At 50.3% G+C, this 16,327-nt stretch overlaps 2 protein-coding genes and 1 long non-coding RNA gene across 4 annotated transcripts in view; 2 read left to right on the forward strand and 1 right to left on the reverse strand.

Moving 5' to 3' along the window:
• LOC140398136 (uncharacterized) overlaps window positions 1–4,963 on the forward strand; it is a 56,662-nt gene extending 51,699 nt beyond the window's left edge. Inside the window, exon 4 of the long non-coding RNA XR_011937423.1 lies at window positions 2,074–4,963. This is a non-coding gene — a long non-coding RNA (uncharacterized lncRNA). The remainder of the gene's footprint in view (window positions 1–2,073) is intronic.
• LOC140398135 (interleukin-18-like) overlaps window positions 1–5,409 on the reverse strand; it is a 76,127-nt gene extending 70,718 nt beyond the window's left edge. For both annotated transcript variants that reach the window (XR_011937422.1, XM_072486431.1), the window contains exon 1: window positions 5,301–5,409. The gene's annotated coding sequence lies outside the window, so the exon portion shown is untranslated. The remainder of the gene's footprint in view (window positions 1–5,300) is intronic.
• Window positions 5,410–6,026: 617 nt separating this feature from the next.
• The window catches only part of phldb1b (pleckstrin homology-like domain, family B, member 1b), a 405,781-nt gene continuing 395,480 nt past the window's right edge, over window positions 6,027–16,327 (forward strand). Inside the window, exon 1 of the mRNA XM_072486416.1 lies at window positions 6,027–6,048. The gene's annotated coding sequence lies outside the window, so the exon portion shown is untranslated. The remainder of the gene's footprint in view (window positions 6,049–16,327) is intronic.

Below are 16,327 nucleotides of genomic sequence, written 5' to 3' on the forward strand. Positions count from 1 at the left end.
CTGTGCGGAGTCTGCACATTCTCCTCATGTCTGCGTGGGTTTCCTCCGGTTTCCACCCACAAAGTCCCGAAAGACGTGCTGTTAGGTGAATTGGACATTCTGAGTTCTCCCTCTGTGTACTCGAGCAGGCGCCGGAGTGTGGCGACTAGGGGCTTTTCACAGTAGCTTCATTGCAGTGTTAACGCAAGCCTACTTATGACAATAAAGATTATTATTGTGAGGGATTTGAATCCAAGGATGAGAATTTTAAACTCAAGAGGTTGCTGCATCAGGAACCGATACGGGTCACCGAGCAAGGGGATGATGGGTGATTTGGACTTTCTGCCAGGGGTCAGGATATGGAAGGAAATAACTTGGAAAGAAAGTGTTTGCCTTCTTGTGAAGGAAAACTGTGACAGTTTGAACCAATGATTTAATTTTTGAATTCCTTTCTCCTACCTATGCATGGACCATTTGATAGTGAACCTGGAGTCTGGTTTATCATTACCCGTCCCAGGTCAGTCTGTGCCTGTTTGTTGGATCCAACTGCCACTTCACATGATAATGATTCTGTTTGAAGGGGTGGCATGTGGCGCAGTTGTTAGCACTGGGACTACGGCGCTGAGGACCCGGGTTCAAATCCTGGCCCTGGGTCACTGTCCGTGTGGAGTTTGCGCATTCTCCCCGTGTCTGCGTGGGTTTCACCCCCACAACCCAAAGATGTGCAGGGTAGGTGGATTGGCCACGCTAAATTGCCATTTAATTGGAAAAAAAATATATCATTGGGTACTCTAAATATATTTTAAAAATAAATACATTTAAAAAAAAAAAATAAAAATAAAATATTCTGTTTTAGCGAAAGCAGCTTTTGCTGTTGAATCAAAGCGAATGGATTTGTGCATAAAACCCTCTTCAGTTCAAATTGAATCATTTTAGGACATGGATAGTGATAAGGAATACTCATCTTGGATTATCCAACAGGAAACAGTTGTTCCCGCTATTATTTGTCTCTAACACAGTGACTCACGTGCTACCCACAGTACGTCCCTCATACTGATCATTCTGTTCTCAAATGAATCCTTTTGACTCCTCTCCAATACTAGGGCGGCACAGTGGTTAGCACTGTTGCTTCACAGATCCAGGGTCCCAGGTTCGCTTCCCGCCTTGGGTCACTGGCTGTGTGGAGTCTGCACGTTCTCCCCGTGTCTGCGTGGGTTTCCTCCGGGTGCTCCGGTTTCCTCCCACAAGTCCCGAAAGATGTGCTGTTAGGTGAATTGGACATTCTGAATTCTCCCTCTGTGTACCCGAACAGGCGCTGGAGTGTAGCAACTCGGGGGTTTTCACAGTAACTTCTACTTGTGACAATAATAAAGATTATTATTATTATTGTCCACTTCCTGTCCTACTTGCCAACCTACACTAGTTCCTCCAAAGCCTCAATCTAAATGTCCTCCGTTTTTAAAAAAATTCCTTCATGGTCTTTCCTCCCTATCTTCATAATCTTCTCCAGACTGAAATCTCTCCTTTCCTCCAACATTGTCTTCCCTTCCATCCCATATTCAGCCATTCAGGCTTCACTCTCTCGGAATTCCTCCAAAAATTGCTTTTTCTGCTTATTCCTTGAAGTCTCTTCTTAAAACTCCACTTGTTAGCTGTGCTGAGCGAGCAACACCTAATAGTTCGTCCTCACACGTCAGGTTTATTTTTGTCTAATTAATGCTTCTTTGAAACTCTTTAGAACATTTGTTTTAACAATTAAGGCAGCAAATACATGCCAGTTTGTGTTGTAAGTGTGTCTTTCCAGTTTGCCCTACTGACAAACTTTGACTTAAAGTAATATTGGAGCTGAAATTCCTCCTCTCAGTCATTGTTGGGCACCACAGTCCGGAACCTTAACTTCCTCATATCCTTCCTCCTAACTCAGTCCTCTGCCAGTGGAGATCAACCTCAGGCTTCCTCACCACACTGTCTCTGTGGCTCAAGGTTCTGCCTCCCCCTTGTGCCAGGAGGCCAACATTGTTCAAGGTTGTCCAAGGTCTTAAAGGTTGGAATGACAAAGTGCAGACTAACTAGTGGACTTTCTTTTATCCACAGCTCCATCAAGATTAATAATGCTGAACAACTGCATGGTGCCAGCGATGGATCTGACTTGCAATGAAGAAACAAAGAAAGAAAAAATAAAGCCATTCTACAAAGACCTTTTTGATTGTTTATTGGACACTCCGCCAGGATTATTTCCAACAAATTGCATCATGAAGATGTTAACAATTAATTCATGCTGGAGTGCCAGTTCCCTTTAATCTGTGTAAATATTTATATATTTATACAATCTGGGATGAAAGACACATTTCCTTGCAAGTCTGCAATTATCCCAGAGATTCCCAAACTATATAAAATGTTTGTATGTTTGTGATGAATTTAATATATTATATTTATATCTGTCGACTATTTATAAAGAATGTACATTTAAGGAAAAAAATAATGTCCCACTTTGACCTTGTGTGAAGATAGGCAGATATCTCCCATCAGAATGCTTCCTCTACAGTGTACACATGACTACAGATAGGATCCAATTGTGATGCTCTCATTGTTCAACAGCTTGTTGCGTTCTGTGTCTTAGAAGCGAGAAAGATTGCCTCAAAATTCTTGAGTTATTAAATGTAGTCACTACAGAAATGTCTGTGATGTGGTAATGAAATGAATGATTAGATAATCTGCTCTTCGTGACACTAACACGCTAACTATTGCACCAGGCACGGGGAATGATGAGCCTGTAAAAGGGATCTGTTTGTGTCTGGATTGTTGGAGAGTTCAGGGGGTAAATATATTTTTCCCTTGTGATATTCGCTGGGCTGGAATGTGTGTTTGCGTCTCTCTGGCCTTCACCAATCTTTTGGCATTCTATAATTACTGAGGCGGCGGTTCTAGAAACTTGCTCAGTTTGTTAATCCGTGGCCTTTCCAAACTGCTGTTGGTGACAAAGGTTTCGAGGCACAGTGGTAGGGCCCCTTCCTCTGCATCAGAAGCTCTGTCTTTAAGCCCAGTGCCATGGAAGGAATGATCATGGCGAGGTTCAACAGGCTGATAATCAGATCGGGAATTCTTCCGCTGCTTACCCATCTTCCCCAAAGGAAAAACCATGTGGACTGAAAATGCTCTTTTTTAAAAAAAAATCACTGCTGGTTGAGGTAGTTGGGTTTAGTAAGACCATAAGACGTAGTGGCAGAAGTAGGCCATTCGGCCCATCGACTGCTCTGCTATTTAATGAGATGATGGCTGTCCTGATATAATCCTCAACTCCACTTTCCCACCTTATCTCCATAACCCTCGATTCCCTAGAAATAGCCTGCTCTGATTGAAGAATTTGTTTCTTACTTTGACTAGTTAGAATTTTCCTCTAAACCTTGTTGCTAACTTTTGCCTTAGTTTAATTGCTCTGTTTTATCACCTTTGCTCTTGAGTCGCCAGGTATCTTTATGATACCGCCACGTGGTGCAAGTCCGAGTAATGATCAATAATCCAATGCACCGCTTAGTAAGATTTAAATCAAAGCACATTTATTATACACAGTAATCACTACTCATGCATAAATTCTACGTCTAAGCTACTTCTACGACTAACGGGCCAATACTTAACTCGGAACTGGCCCACCAGGCTAGGGAAACGAATGGCCTTTCGTTCGGGTTCTGAGCCTGCGGGATTCAAAGTTGGTACAGATTGGTAGCTAGGAGCGCCTATCTCGTAGCGAGCGTTGAAGTAAGACTTACTAGATTTCAGCGATGGCTGGACTGCTCACTGTCAAGGGTTGGTTCGTGTTGCTGAGTGACCCGGTCAAGAAGAGAAGGACGATTTGAACTTGGACTCTATTCTTATAGTCCCCAGGGGCTTCCCGCCTTTGGGGGCGGACCTTGTACCTGGTTCCAAGTGATTGGACTTTGTCCCAATCACTTGGTTCGATTTTCTCCAATACTGGAGCGGTTCCTTGATCGATGGGCGGTCTTGAGGTGGTCGTTCACCTCCCTTTGTGTAGGCTTCTGCTGGCGCCGATGAGTCTGGGTTGGCTTTATGTATCTAAATGTTGGTCATTGTTCCCGGGGATTGCTCATTAGTATGCAGATGGCTGGTGTTTTGTTATGCTGATGGTTGCTGGTATCGATCTTGTCTGGCCTTTCCAGAGGTAAATACACAGCCAACCCGCAGCTGCTCGTTTGTGTCCTGTTGGCTGACTTTCCCATCAGCCTTTGCCGTTCGCCATTTTAAATCGGGAGTTAGCCATTCTAAATCGGGAGTTAGCCATTTTAACTGGCTACAACCTCAATGGACAATGAAGTGAAAAAGCATCTTGAAAAACCCAAACTGCTGAAATCAATTTTTAAAGTTGTTCTTCAACAACGTTATTGTTCCGTCACTTGAAGATGTTCCCTGCAGTAGTTTAGTCTGCCACTGGCCCCTCCTCTCATTGCTCAATCTTTGGGTGGGGCATTGTGTTTCGCGCCAAATTTAACGGGGATACGAATGAATTGCTGCAAGCTGGAAAATGTGTGTGTTTCTGAAATGATCGCTTTGCTTTCTGAAAGTCCCAACTGCCAAATAAAAAATCAGCAACTGCCCTTGATTTGTGATCGTGAGGACCTTCTGCAGCTAGGATCAGGATTTTGCAGTGTTAAAGTACAATGTACCTGGGCCCATTTCCTGCCCTTTCATTGTGCAGAACTGTGGGCAGCGCTCAGATTTCCCCCACAGTTGAGGGAGGATTCTCCAAGCCTGATAACAGAGAAAAGTTTTGATGATTTAACGCTGGACATAAATACCAGTAAAATATTGGAGGTGAGGCTAGTTTTCCAAACATTCCAACTGCTTTTGTATGCTAATATATCCCGGGTGCTCTTAAAGCCTGTGTTTTTACTGTATTCCTCCGCAGATTATTCTGGATTAACAACTCAGACAAGAGCTTTGACATTAATAAATATCATTGACTAAAAAACGGATGAGAGCTGTGTCTTTTTGTACCTTTGATCGGGAATGTGCAGCCTGAAAGCAGATTGAACAATAACTTGCAAATGGTAATTGGAATAAATGCTGAAAAAAAAACATGCAGGGGTAAAGGCCTCCTTCTGTGCTATAGGGGATTTAGTCTTCAATTTCTGAATACCGAAAGTTTTTAACTACCAACCGTTATTGTCCGTGGTTATAGAAGTTTTAACATTTTCACAAACTTAGAAAAGAAAGAGAGAAAAGTGTAAATCTATTCTTCACTCGAAATATCCATTAGCCTCTGCAGTAGTCTCACCAAAGTACAAAAGCAAAATATTAACTCTTACTTCTGACTGGCCTTTGTAATCAATTGCAGTTTTCGGGATAACTTGTCAAAAGATATCTTGTCACGCTGAAGCGAGTTCACAAAGTAGCACAGCAGACTGGGTGAGGAGTAGATATTTGAGAGACTGAGTAATAATCCCAGGAAACCCCTGTAAAGGAGGGGGTGGCGTTCACTGAAGCCAAATTCTGAAATTCAGGATAGTGGAAGGCTCTGAACAAAGACTTCCTTCTCTCACTTCTCCCCATAGATTGAGAGACTCGGGCATCGAGCCATTAAGTCAGAAGCCACCGCACAAGTCTGTGGAAACGTTTTTTTAATTTGGGAAAAAACATTGAAATGGAAACTATTCTCTCAAGAATGATCAGCTTGGCAAAACATCTGAGTGAATCACAGGAATTATTTTAAATGCTTATGGTGGATTTTATTCCAAGAGAGGGAGGATTGGTTGGAAGCGAGTGGAGGCTGCAAGTTCATTTTCCACCTTCCTCTGGTTGTAAAAACGCTTTAAACTTCACGGGTGGAATTTTACAACCCATCCCACCGAAGTCACTGGACTTTTGAACTGCTCGACCCGCTTTCCAGCCCCAATCCCGCCGTGACAGAGCCGTAAAGTCCGGCTCCACAGTTTTCTCCTGGTTTGATTGAAGGTCAGTGGGAGGCTGAGATCAGCGTTCACCCGCATTGCGGACTCACCTTTACAGGGAAGCTGCACTGATCCCAGGAACATCCCAAGAGGCAGAAACTATCTGGTAGGTAAAGTGTACCAGTTATTGCATCAATATTTCCCAAAATACATTTTTTAAAAGAGGCTTGTGTGTTTACCGAGAAAGTTTCTTAATGATCAAAATTAAGAGGCTGTTACGCTTCCAACCAAATGCAAGGACAACTCCAGGTTTAGTTTGATTTGATTCTTTCAAATTCTAGTTTTAGGCAAATGTTCAATTTGGATTTTGCAATGACCGAGTTTTCTGCTTTCGGTTAAAAGAAAGATTGGCATTAATAATTTTTAATAATCTTTATTATTGTCACAAGTAGGCTCACATTAACACTGCAATGAAGTTACTGGGGAAAGCCCCTAGTCGCCACATTCCGGCGCCTGTTCGGGTACACTGAGGGAGAAATCAGAGTGTCCAAATAACGTAACAGCACACCTTTTGGGACTTGTGGGAGGAAACCGGAGCACCCGGAGGAAACCCACGCAGACACGGGGAGAACGTGCAGACTCCGCACAGACAGTGACCCAAGCCGTGAATCTAACCTGGGACCCTGGCGCTGTGAAGCAACAGTGCTAACCACTGTCCTACTGTGCTGCCCCATTAATATAGTGCATGTCCCCACCGTGGATGAGTCAAAGTGTGTAAGGGCGTGGAATGCCCTGCCTGCAACAGTAGTGGACTCGCCAACACTAAGGGCATTCAAATGGTCATTGGATAGACATATGGACGATAAGGGCATAGTGTAGGTGGGCTTTAGAGTGGTTTCACAGGTCGGCGCAACATCGAGGGCCGAAGGGCCTGTACTGCGCTGTAATGTTCAATGTTCTATGTTCAGCAGGATGCCCCTCCTCCCTGTGACTTTGAATCAAACCCCGAGTGGAATACCTAACCCACCCATCCCTTTCTCAACCTAACCTGATCCTTCACTCGGAGGTGCATCACCCGCAGAAAGACCATCCCTGCCTTAAATAAAAAACCAATGAAGTACTTTGTGGAGTGTCATTGTCGCCACTGTCAATTCCCGACCCGCAGACATGGAGACAGGGGGCGTCATTCTCCGACCCCCCAGCGGGTCGGAGAATGGCGGTTGGCCGCCGTGAATCCCGCCCCCGCCGGTTGCCGAAGTCTCCGAAGGGAGAAAAGTCGGCGGGGCGTTAATGTCGCAACTGCCGCGGAGAATGGCACGGGTCTGCGCAAGGCAGCCGATTTTCGGCCTGCCGATATTCTCCCTTCCGGATGGGCCGAAGTCCCGTCGACGTGATGACCGTTCACGTCGACGTAAATCAAACCTCCTTTTCATCGGCGTGAACCTGTGCTCCAGGATCACGCTGACCAGCGTGGAGGTGAGTGACGGCCTGGGGGGTTGGCCGCTGGGCAGGCGATGGCGTGGCTGCAGTCTGAATGTGTGGGAAGAGGTGTGTCTCGGGTTGTGTGTGTGTGTGTGCGGCGGGGGGTTGGTTAGAGTGGGCTGGGCTCCGGGGGAGTGCCGGGAGGCGGGTCCGTGCCGGGGAGGAGGATGGGGGGTCCGTGCCGGGGAGGAAGTTGGGGTCGGTGCCGGGGAGGGGGATGGGGAGGGGGGGTCCGTGCCGGGGAGGGGGATGGGGGGTCCGTGCCGGGGAGGGGGGTGGGGGGTCCGTGCCGGGGAGGGGGATGGGGGGGGGAGGTCCGTGTCGGGGAGGGGGATGGGGGTGGGGTCCGTGCCAGGGAGGAGGTTGGGTTCCGTGCCGGGGAGGGGGATGGGGGGTCCGTGCCGGGGAGGAGGTTGGGGTCCGTGCCGGGGAGGGGGATGGGGGAGGGGAGGTCCGTGCCGGGGAGGGGGATGAGGGGGCAAGTGAGTTGGTCCACCTGGCCAGGTGCCAGCCTCCAACAGTTGGACCCATGCAGTCCATGCCACCTGGCTGGGGGGAAGGAGGGGATATGGGCAATGATGACATGTCGTCGTTCCCCCCCCCCCCCCCCCCCCCCCCCAACCAGGCAGTCATGTTTTCCGATCATCCAGCGATGTTGGCCGCCGTGGCGGCAGCCGCTAATGTCCATGTTGCCCTGGATGAGGAGGAGGAGGAGGAGCGTGCCAGAGAGGCGGCGTAGGCTGCCGCAGAGGGGCAGGCGGCAGCCGCCCAGGCTGGAGGGACACCTGACCGACAGGACGAGGAGGGGGAGGAGGACGTCGCGGCCCCACGGCAATGGAGGCACCCGAGGGCGCCCCGTGTGTACCGGCCCCGCCAGTCATACCAGGACCTCACGGACCGGGAATGCAGGAGGAGACTCCGGATGAGGCGGGAAACCGTGGCACACATCTGCCACCTGCTGGCACACCTGTCACCGCGTGGCACTGGCGGGGGACACCCTCTCCCCGTGTCCGTCAAGGTTACGGTTGCCCTGAACTTTTATGCAACGGAGTCATTCCAGGCACCGAGTGGGGACCTGTCCAGCATATCGCAGACATCGGTGCATCGGTGCATCCGGGCAGTGACAGACGCCCTATATGCCATGGCGCACCGCTACATCCGCTTCCCCGTGGACCGGGCCAGCCAAGATGCCCGTGCCGTGGGCTTCTCTGCCGTGGCCGGGTTCCCCATGGTCCAGGGCGCGATCGATGGGATGCACGTCGCCGTGCGGCCACCTGCAGATAACAGGGCCGTGTTCACCAATAGGAAGGGGACCTATTCGATGAACATACAGGTGGTCTGCGACCACCGCATGATGATCCTGCAAGTCTGCGCCCGTTACCCAGGCAGTGTACACGACTCATACGTGTTGTCGCGGTCATCCATCCCCGGCATGTACGAGGGACGCCATCCCCGGCTGAGGGGCTGGTTGCTGGGCGACAGGGGCTACCCATTGCGATCGTGGCTGATGACGCCTATACGGAGGCCACGCAATGAGGCGGAGAACCGCTACAATGATGCCCATGTAGCGACAAGGGGAGTGATAGAGAGGTGCTTTGGCATGCTGAAGATGCGTTTCAGGTGCCTGGACCTCTCTGGGAGCGCCCTCCAGTATCGGTCAGATAGGGTCGGCCGCATCATTGTGGTGTGCAGCGTCCTGCACAACATAGCCCAGCAGAGGGGCGATGTGCCGCAGGCAGAGGAGGGCGGAGTGGAGGAGCAGCAGGAAGAGGCGCAGTCCTCCCCAGATGAGGGGGATGGGGGTAATGGTCAGGGCAGACGGGGTAGACACAGGCGGGTGGCTGTCCACCGTTACCGGCTGGCCCAGCGGGCACGGGACAGACTGATAGCCGCCCGCTTCACTGACTAGATGGGCGTGGGAATCGGGTAGTATGGCCACAGACCGCACACCATGGCAACAGCCGACCACCCACACCCCCCACCCATCCACCCACCCAGCACCCTCACCCCCCTCCCCAACCCCACCCACCCCACCCGCATGCACACCACCCCCCCCCCCATTGCCGATCTCTCCGTCTCCCGTGGTGTGCGAGGGGCATCCTGCAGGCGTCGCATGCCGGAGGGTCCGGATCTCTCCGTCTCCCGTGGCCTCCGAGGGGCATCCTGCAGGCGGTCTGCATCTGCGGGGATGGGTGCCTGGACGTTTGGTCCTGCGATACACAATGAAGCATGCATGGTTAGACATCAGGCAGTGATCAGGTGATATGGGGGGGGGGGGATATGGGGGAGGGGGGATATGGGGACGGGCTGTCGGTGGCTCACTTGCTAGTACGCCCCCGACCTCTGCATCAGCAACCTCCCGGTCGTCAGGTCCGCCAGCCAGTTCCAGGGCCCTTTCCTCGTGTACGGTCAGTGGCCTCTCATCAGCGGGCCCTCCTCCAGTCCTCACATGCTCCCTATTGTTGTGTGCGCGGGGGGGGGGGGGGGTGGGGGGGGGGGTGGTGGCAGGGGTAAAAGGCAAGTGTTAGGCAGGTATATGAATGCACGCCATCGGTTGCGCGTGCATTGCAGAGGTTAAGGTTAGGGCTGGATTCACTTGGGGCTATGGGGGGAGGGGGGATATGGGGGAGGGGGGATATGGGGAGGGGGGATATGGGGATATGGGGGGATATGGGGGAGGGGGGATATGGGGGATATGGGGGGATATGGGGGAGGGGGGATATTGGGGGAGGGGGGATTTGGGGAGGGGGGATATGGGGGAGGGGGGAATATGGGGGAGGGGGGATATGGGGAGGGAGGATATGGGGGATATGGGGGAGGGGGGATATGGGGGAGGGGGATATGGGGGGCATATGGGGGAGAGGGGATATGGGGGATATGGGGGAGGGGGGATATGGGGGAGGGGGATATGGGGGAGGGGGGATATGGGGGAGGGGGATATGGGGAGGGGGTTATGGGGATGGGGGATATAGGGGAGGGGGGATATGGGGAGGGGGATATGGGGGAGGGGGATATGGGGAGGGGGATATGGGGGAGGGGGGATATGGGGGAGGGGGATATGGGGAGGGGGGATATGGGGGAGGGGGGATATGGGGGAGGGGGATGGGGATATGGGGAGGGGGGATATGGGGGAGGGGGGATATGGGGGAGGGGGGGATATGAGCGAGGCTCACCCTGGCTGCTCTGACGAGGTCGTTCACCTTCTTGTGGCACTGGGTGCCTGTCCGTGGTGTCAGGGCCACAGTGGTGACAGCCTCTGCCACTTCCCTCCACAGACGCCGGCTGTGGCGTGGGGCAACTCTGCGGCCGTGCCCGGGATACAGGGCGTCCCTCCTCTGCTCCACCGCGTCCAGGAGCGCCTCCACATCGCGTGACTGGAACCTCGGGGCTGAGCGGCGGCCAGCCATCCAGTCGGGTGTTCCGGTCGGATGTTCAGGTCGGGTGGGGGGGAGCAGCGCGGCCTTATGAGCCGTCACGCCGTGCGGCGCGTATGACGCCGCACGGCGTGAACCACTGCGCAAGCGCGGAACCCGTCACGTCGCTGCTAGCCCATTTCGGGCCGGAGACTTTTGAACCATTATTCCCGCGTGACGCAAGTCAGGTTTGCGCCGTTTTTTGCGCCGATCGGCGGACTTTGCGCCAATAACGGAGAATTTCGCCCCTGATGTCCCATGAGGTAATGAAATCTGGGTTGCAGGATTTGCTTCCTATTCGTTTGGAGCTATAGTCACTGCTATAATGTGTAGGAATTGCGGCAGCTGATTTTGCAGACGAAAGCAGCGATGTTAGAATGACGCGACAATCTGTTTTTGTGATGTTGTGTGCGGACATTGAGCATAACGCCTCTCCTCTCCCGGGATCTTTGACACCCACTCATGCAGGTAGATGGGGCCTCAGTTTAACACCTCATCAATTTTCAATTGTACGTTTCAACAGCAGTTTCAGCCGATCTGTGCGCTGCTGCTTTTCAGTGCCATGATCACCATCCCTCAACACCTTGCCACCTGGAAATGCTCTCCATCGAGCAGGATTCGAGCCGGAGAATCTGCTGGAAGCTCCCATGGTTCACAGGGAAGTGGCTCTTCATTGGTTGCATTGATGAGTTTACGTCATCAAGCATTATTCAGCGCAAGCACGCTCGCCTCTGAGTGAGAGGGTCATGGGTTCAAGTCCCACCCCAGAGGCTTGAGGAAACAAATCTAGGCTGGTAGGTCAGTGCAATGCTGAGGGAATGCCGCACAGTCGGAGGCACCGTCTCGTGGACGAGACATTGTGTCCAATCCCTGTCTGCCGCGTTAGATCGGCATAAAAGATCCTGATAGATTTTTGAGAAGACGGTGGAATTGCCCCTGGTGTCCTGGGCAATATTTATCCTGACTAAACATCCCGAAAACAGATTCTCTGATCTCGTCTGTGGGAGCTTGCTGTGCACACATTGGCTGTCACATTTCCTGTTTTACAACAGTGGCTACACTTGCCAATAGTTTCTTGGCTGGAAAGTATTTCAGGACGTCCTGAGGGCATAAAAGGCATTTTATAAAATCAAATCTTTCCGCAGCAGATGTTGCTTTAATTGTATGTTTGTAATGTCTTGGATGCTAATTTGTAAAATTCATATTGCAAACTAAGGAGTGGATAATTGAAGAAGAAACAACATCACACGTTGGTATCGCCTTCCAGTGGAGCATGGGCTTAGTCACCCGTTTGAAAGGTTCAGAGAAAATAAATTGGAGATTGTCTACCTTCTGAAGGGGCCGCAATGGCACAGTGGAATTGTCACTGGACAAGTAACCCAGAGACCCAGGTTAATCCTCTGGGAACCTGGGTTCGAATCCCACCAGGGCAGATGGTGGAATTTAAAAATCAGCAAAACTTATGGAATTCAAAGTCTACCGATGCCAATGAAGCCATTGTGAATTGTCGTTAAACAGCCTCCTGGTTCACTAATGTCTTTTAGGGAAGGAAATTTGCTGCCCTTATCTGGTCTGGCCGACATGTGACTCCAGACCCACAGTCCTCTGAAATGGCTGTACTCAACCACGACAAAGAAAATGCAAAGGAATGAAACTGGACAGGTCACCGGACGGACATTGTCTTCGGCACCAGAAAGGACAATGGCAAACCTGGTTCCTTACGAACCTCTGGGGGTTTGGGCCACGATTGGGAGAGCTCACAGACCGGTCAAGCGACAGCCTGACTTAGTCATCACAGAATCATGTCCCAGACACGATCACCACCATTCCTGTCTCACCGCATGGACAGGCCCAGCAGAGGTGGTGGCACAGTGATATACAGTCGGGAGGGAGTTGCTCTGGGAGTCCTCAACATCGACTCTGGACCACAGGAAGTCTCATAACACCAGGTCAACAAGGTCAAGGAAACCGCCTATTGATTACCATATACAGTCCCTCCTCAGTTGATGAATCGGAACTCCCCCATGTTGAACACCGCCTGAAGGGCAGCAAGGACGCAGAATGTGCTCTGGGTGGGGAACTTCAATGTCCATCACCAAGAGTGGCTCGGTAGTACCACCACTGACCGAGTTAGCCGGGTCCTACAGAACATAACTGCTAGACTGGGACTGCAGAGGGAAAAACATACTTGATCTCAATCTCACCTACCTGCCTGCCGTAGATGCGTCTGTCCATGACAGTATTGTTAGGAGTGACCACCACACAGTCCTTGTGAAGACGAAGTCCCAGCTTCACATTGAGGATACCCTCCATCGTGTTGTGTGGCACTACCACCGTGCTAAATGGTATAGACTTTGAGCAGATCTAGTAACTCAAGCCTGGGCATCCATGAGCCACTGTGGGCCATCAGCAGCAGCAGAATTATATTCGACCACCTCATGGCCTGGCATATCCCCCACTCTACCATTACCACCAAGCCAGGGCACCAACCCTGGGTCAATGAAGAGTGCAGGAGAGCATGCCGGGGCAACAGTAGGCATACCGAAAAATGAGGGGTCTATGTTCATAGATCTTTGAAAGTTGCCACTCAAGTGGATAGAGCAGTGAAGAAGGCTAAGGTGTGCTAGCGTTCATTAGCAGAGGGATTGAATTTAAGAGCCGCGAGGCGATGATGCAGCTGTACAAAACCTTGGTAAGGCCACATTTGGAGTACTGTGTACAGTTCTGGTCGCCTCATTTTAGGAAGGATGTGGAAGCTTTGGAAAAGGTGCAAAGAAGATTTACCAGGATGTTGACTGGAATGGAGAGTAGGTCTTACGAGGAAAGGTTGAGGGTGCCAGGCCTTTTCTCATTAGAACGGAGAAGGATGAGGGGCGGCTTGATAGAGGTTTATAAGATGATCAGGGGAATAGATAGAGGAGACAGTCAGAGACTTTTTCCCCGGGTGGAACAAACCATTACAAGGGGACATAAATTTAAGGTGAAAGGTGGAAGATATAGGGGGGATGTCAGAGGTAGGTTCTTTACCCAGAGAGTAGTGGGAATGCACTGCCTGTGGAAGTAGTTGAGTCGGAAACATTAGGGACCTTCAAGCGACTATTGGATAGGTACATGGATTACGGTAGAATGATGGGGTGTAGATTAATTTGTCCTTATTCTAGGACAACAGTTCGGCACAACATCGTGGGCTGAAGGGCCTGTTGTGTGCTGTGTGTTTCTATGTTCTAACCTGGTGAAGCTACAACACCGGACGACTTGTGAGCCAAACAGCATAAGCAGCAAATAATAGGCAGAGCGAAGCGATCCACAACCAATGGATCAGTTCTAAGCCCTTCTGTCCTGCCACATCCAGCTGTGAATGGTTGTGGACAGAGCTGGCAAAAACACAGCTGCTCCCGTGCTCACATCACATGACCCCCCCCCCCCCCCCGAAGCAATAAGGGGCCCCAGGCATAATACAACCTGTCTATTCCACTCCTGGGTGGTAGAGACCGGGCTCAGCAGTCATGTTGCTGCCCCAAAGGCAGAAGGTGCAGGGTTCAAACCCCACTCGGCCTCCGAATCGTCTGTCGATATCCTGCACATTGGACACTCACTTCACGATGTGGGCTCCAGCAGCCAATAAATAACTCCCCCCCCCCACTCCCCTCTCACCATCTACCCCGGCTCCCCCATCACCACCACCATCACTGCGGAGGACTAACTCTGCTGCTGATTGGTCCAGATATGTTCATGGCTGATTGCTAATCAGACTACCGAGCCTTCACCACTTCGCAAGCATCACTAACGCAGCAGTTTGAAGGTGCACAAAACAAGAACGACATTCCTGCCCATCATCCCCACCGCGGCCTTGAGGAGGAGGAAATGTGTGATTTTAGTTCTGAACCGGCCTTTTGGTTGAACTGGCACTGACGACAGTGGGAGGAACCAGACAAGACAGCTGCTGATCGGCCCTCAGTACCATCTCACCGCCCTCACGCGAGGCACCTCCATCTGCCCCGTCCTGTCACTAGGAAGCTTTTTTGGAAGAGGGTTTCACGGCCATTTCCTTCAACTGCGAGCGGCAAGTTTATTTTTGCTTCTTGCCCTGTGTGTCGTTTTTTTGTTCGGGTTGAAGTTTATCTGTGGATTTATTGTTTTGTTAAACTGGGTGAACGTTTAACCCCCAGAACAGGGAATGCACCGAAAACGCAGCAGGTCAGGCAGCATCTGTTAGGAGAGAGACGCAGAGGTAACGTTTCATGTCCGTTTGACTCTTCCTCAGTATTAAAGGGAGGGAAAATGTGTTGAATGTTAAACTGTAGCTGGGAGAGATTGCAACAAGACAACAAGATGTAGCAACTGGAAGAACAAAAGCAACAAAAGACAGATGGCCTGGTGTGTGTGGGTGGCTAGGAACGTGCGCGGGGGGGGGGGGGTACGGTTATTGTGTTGAGAAATAAATGTATGGGATTTCTTTTCTTTAAAGAACATTAGATCTCCTGATTTCTTTTCAGAGGTTCCTGCTGGTGTGAGTGAGGCTGTCGGATGTATACAGAATCAGGCTGGCTGTTAGGCAATGATAGAATCCCTACTGTGCAGAAGGAGGCCATTCGGCCCATCGAATCTGAACTATGTCTGGTCAGCTCTCAGCATTGGCTAAGATACTGGACTAGAACCATAAGGTTTTAAAGATTTAACGCGGTGAAGAAAGATCGATTCATTCCAGGAGTGATAATATAAGAAATAGGGCTTATTTATTTTATAAGCAACTTTTATTAAAACAAAAGAAAAAGAATATTTCTACTTTCAAAGTTCAACCCTAACAATAACAGATTACATGTAGTTTCTTAACCCTAACACACTAGTTCCCATTAAACAGCACGTCAAAGGAACATGCAGCTCTCATTCCACTTACACAGGCAGGCAAAGGTGATACTTGCATTTAGTTTTTAATGATTCTGTAATTTTTCTTCGGTTAGTGAAGTTCCTTCAGAACCTTTTTCAAAAGCCTGTTCCTGGAACAGCTTTCCATGACCTCTCTCTGTGGCTTTTCAAATCATTCTCTTCCACCTATTAAAACAGGATTCTTTCTCTCTTTCGCTGAGCTCTACCCAGCCCCTCAAACAAAGGTTCTTTCCTGAGGTGTCCAGACTTGAACCAATTATCAGTATCTTAGCTGTCTGAATTCCCACTCCCGTGTATACAAAATAACTGAGCCATGCTATTGATATGCAACTAATTTCCCATTTATGGACAAAAGAGGCTCTGTAATGAGCTAATAGCTGGTCAAACCAGAATGTCCCAAAGGACAATGGATCTTGAGTGGATCATCCTGACTGAACAGGGGCATCCTGTGTAATGAGTTTAAGTCTGAACGAGACAATATAACTCAGGGCAGGTGTGGGCATATCCCTCTGAATCCTTGCTAGTTGTTTTTCCCTCAGTCTGTTAACCCCTAAATTGCTTGTTACATCTTCGATCCCATTTCTGGTCCCAGGTTTCTCATATTTCCCTCTTGAAACAATTGACTCTCCGGAAGAGCATCCTACCTATGCCCAATCTCCTGCT

This window comes from Scyliorhinus torazame, chromosome 21, assembly GCF_047496885.1.
Source record: "Scyliorhinus torazame isolate Kashiwa2021f chromosome 21, sScyTor2.1, whole genome shotgun sequence".
NCBI classification, from domain to species: domain Eukaryota; kingdom Metazoa; phylum Chordata; class Chondrichthyes; order Carcharhiniformes; family Scyliorhinidae; genus Scyliorhinus; species Scyliorhinus torazame.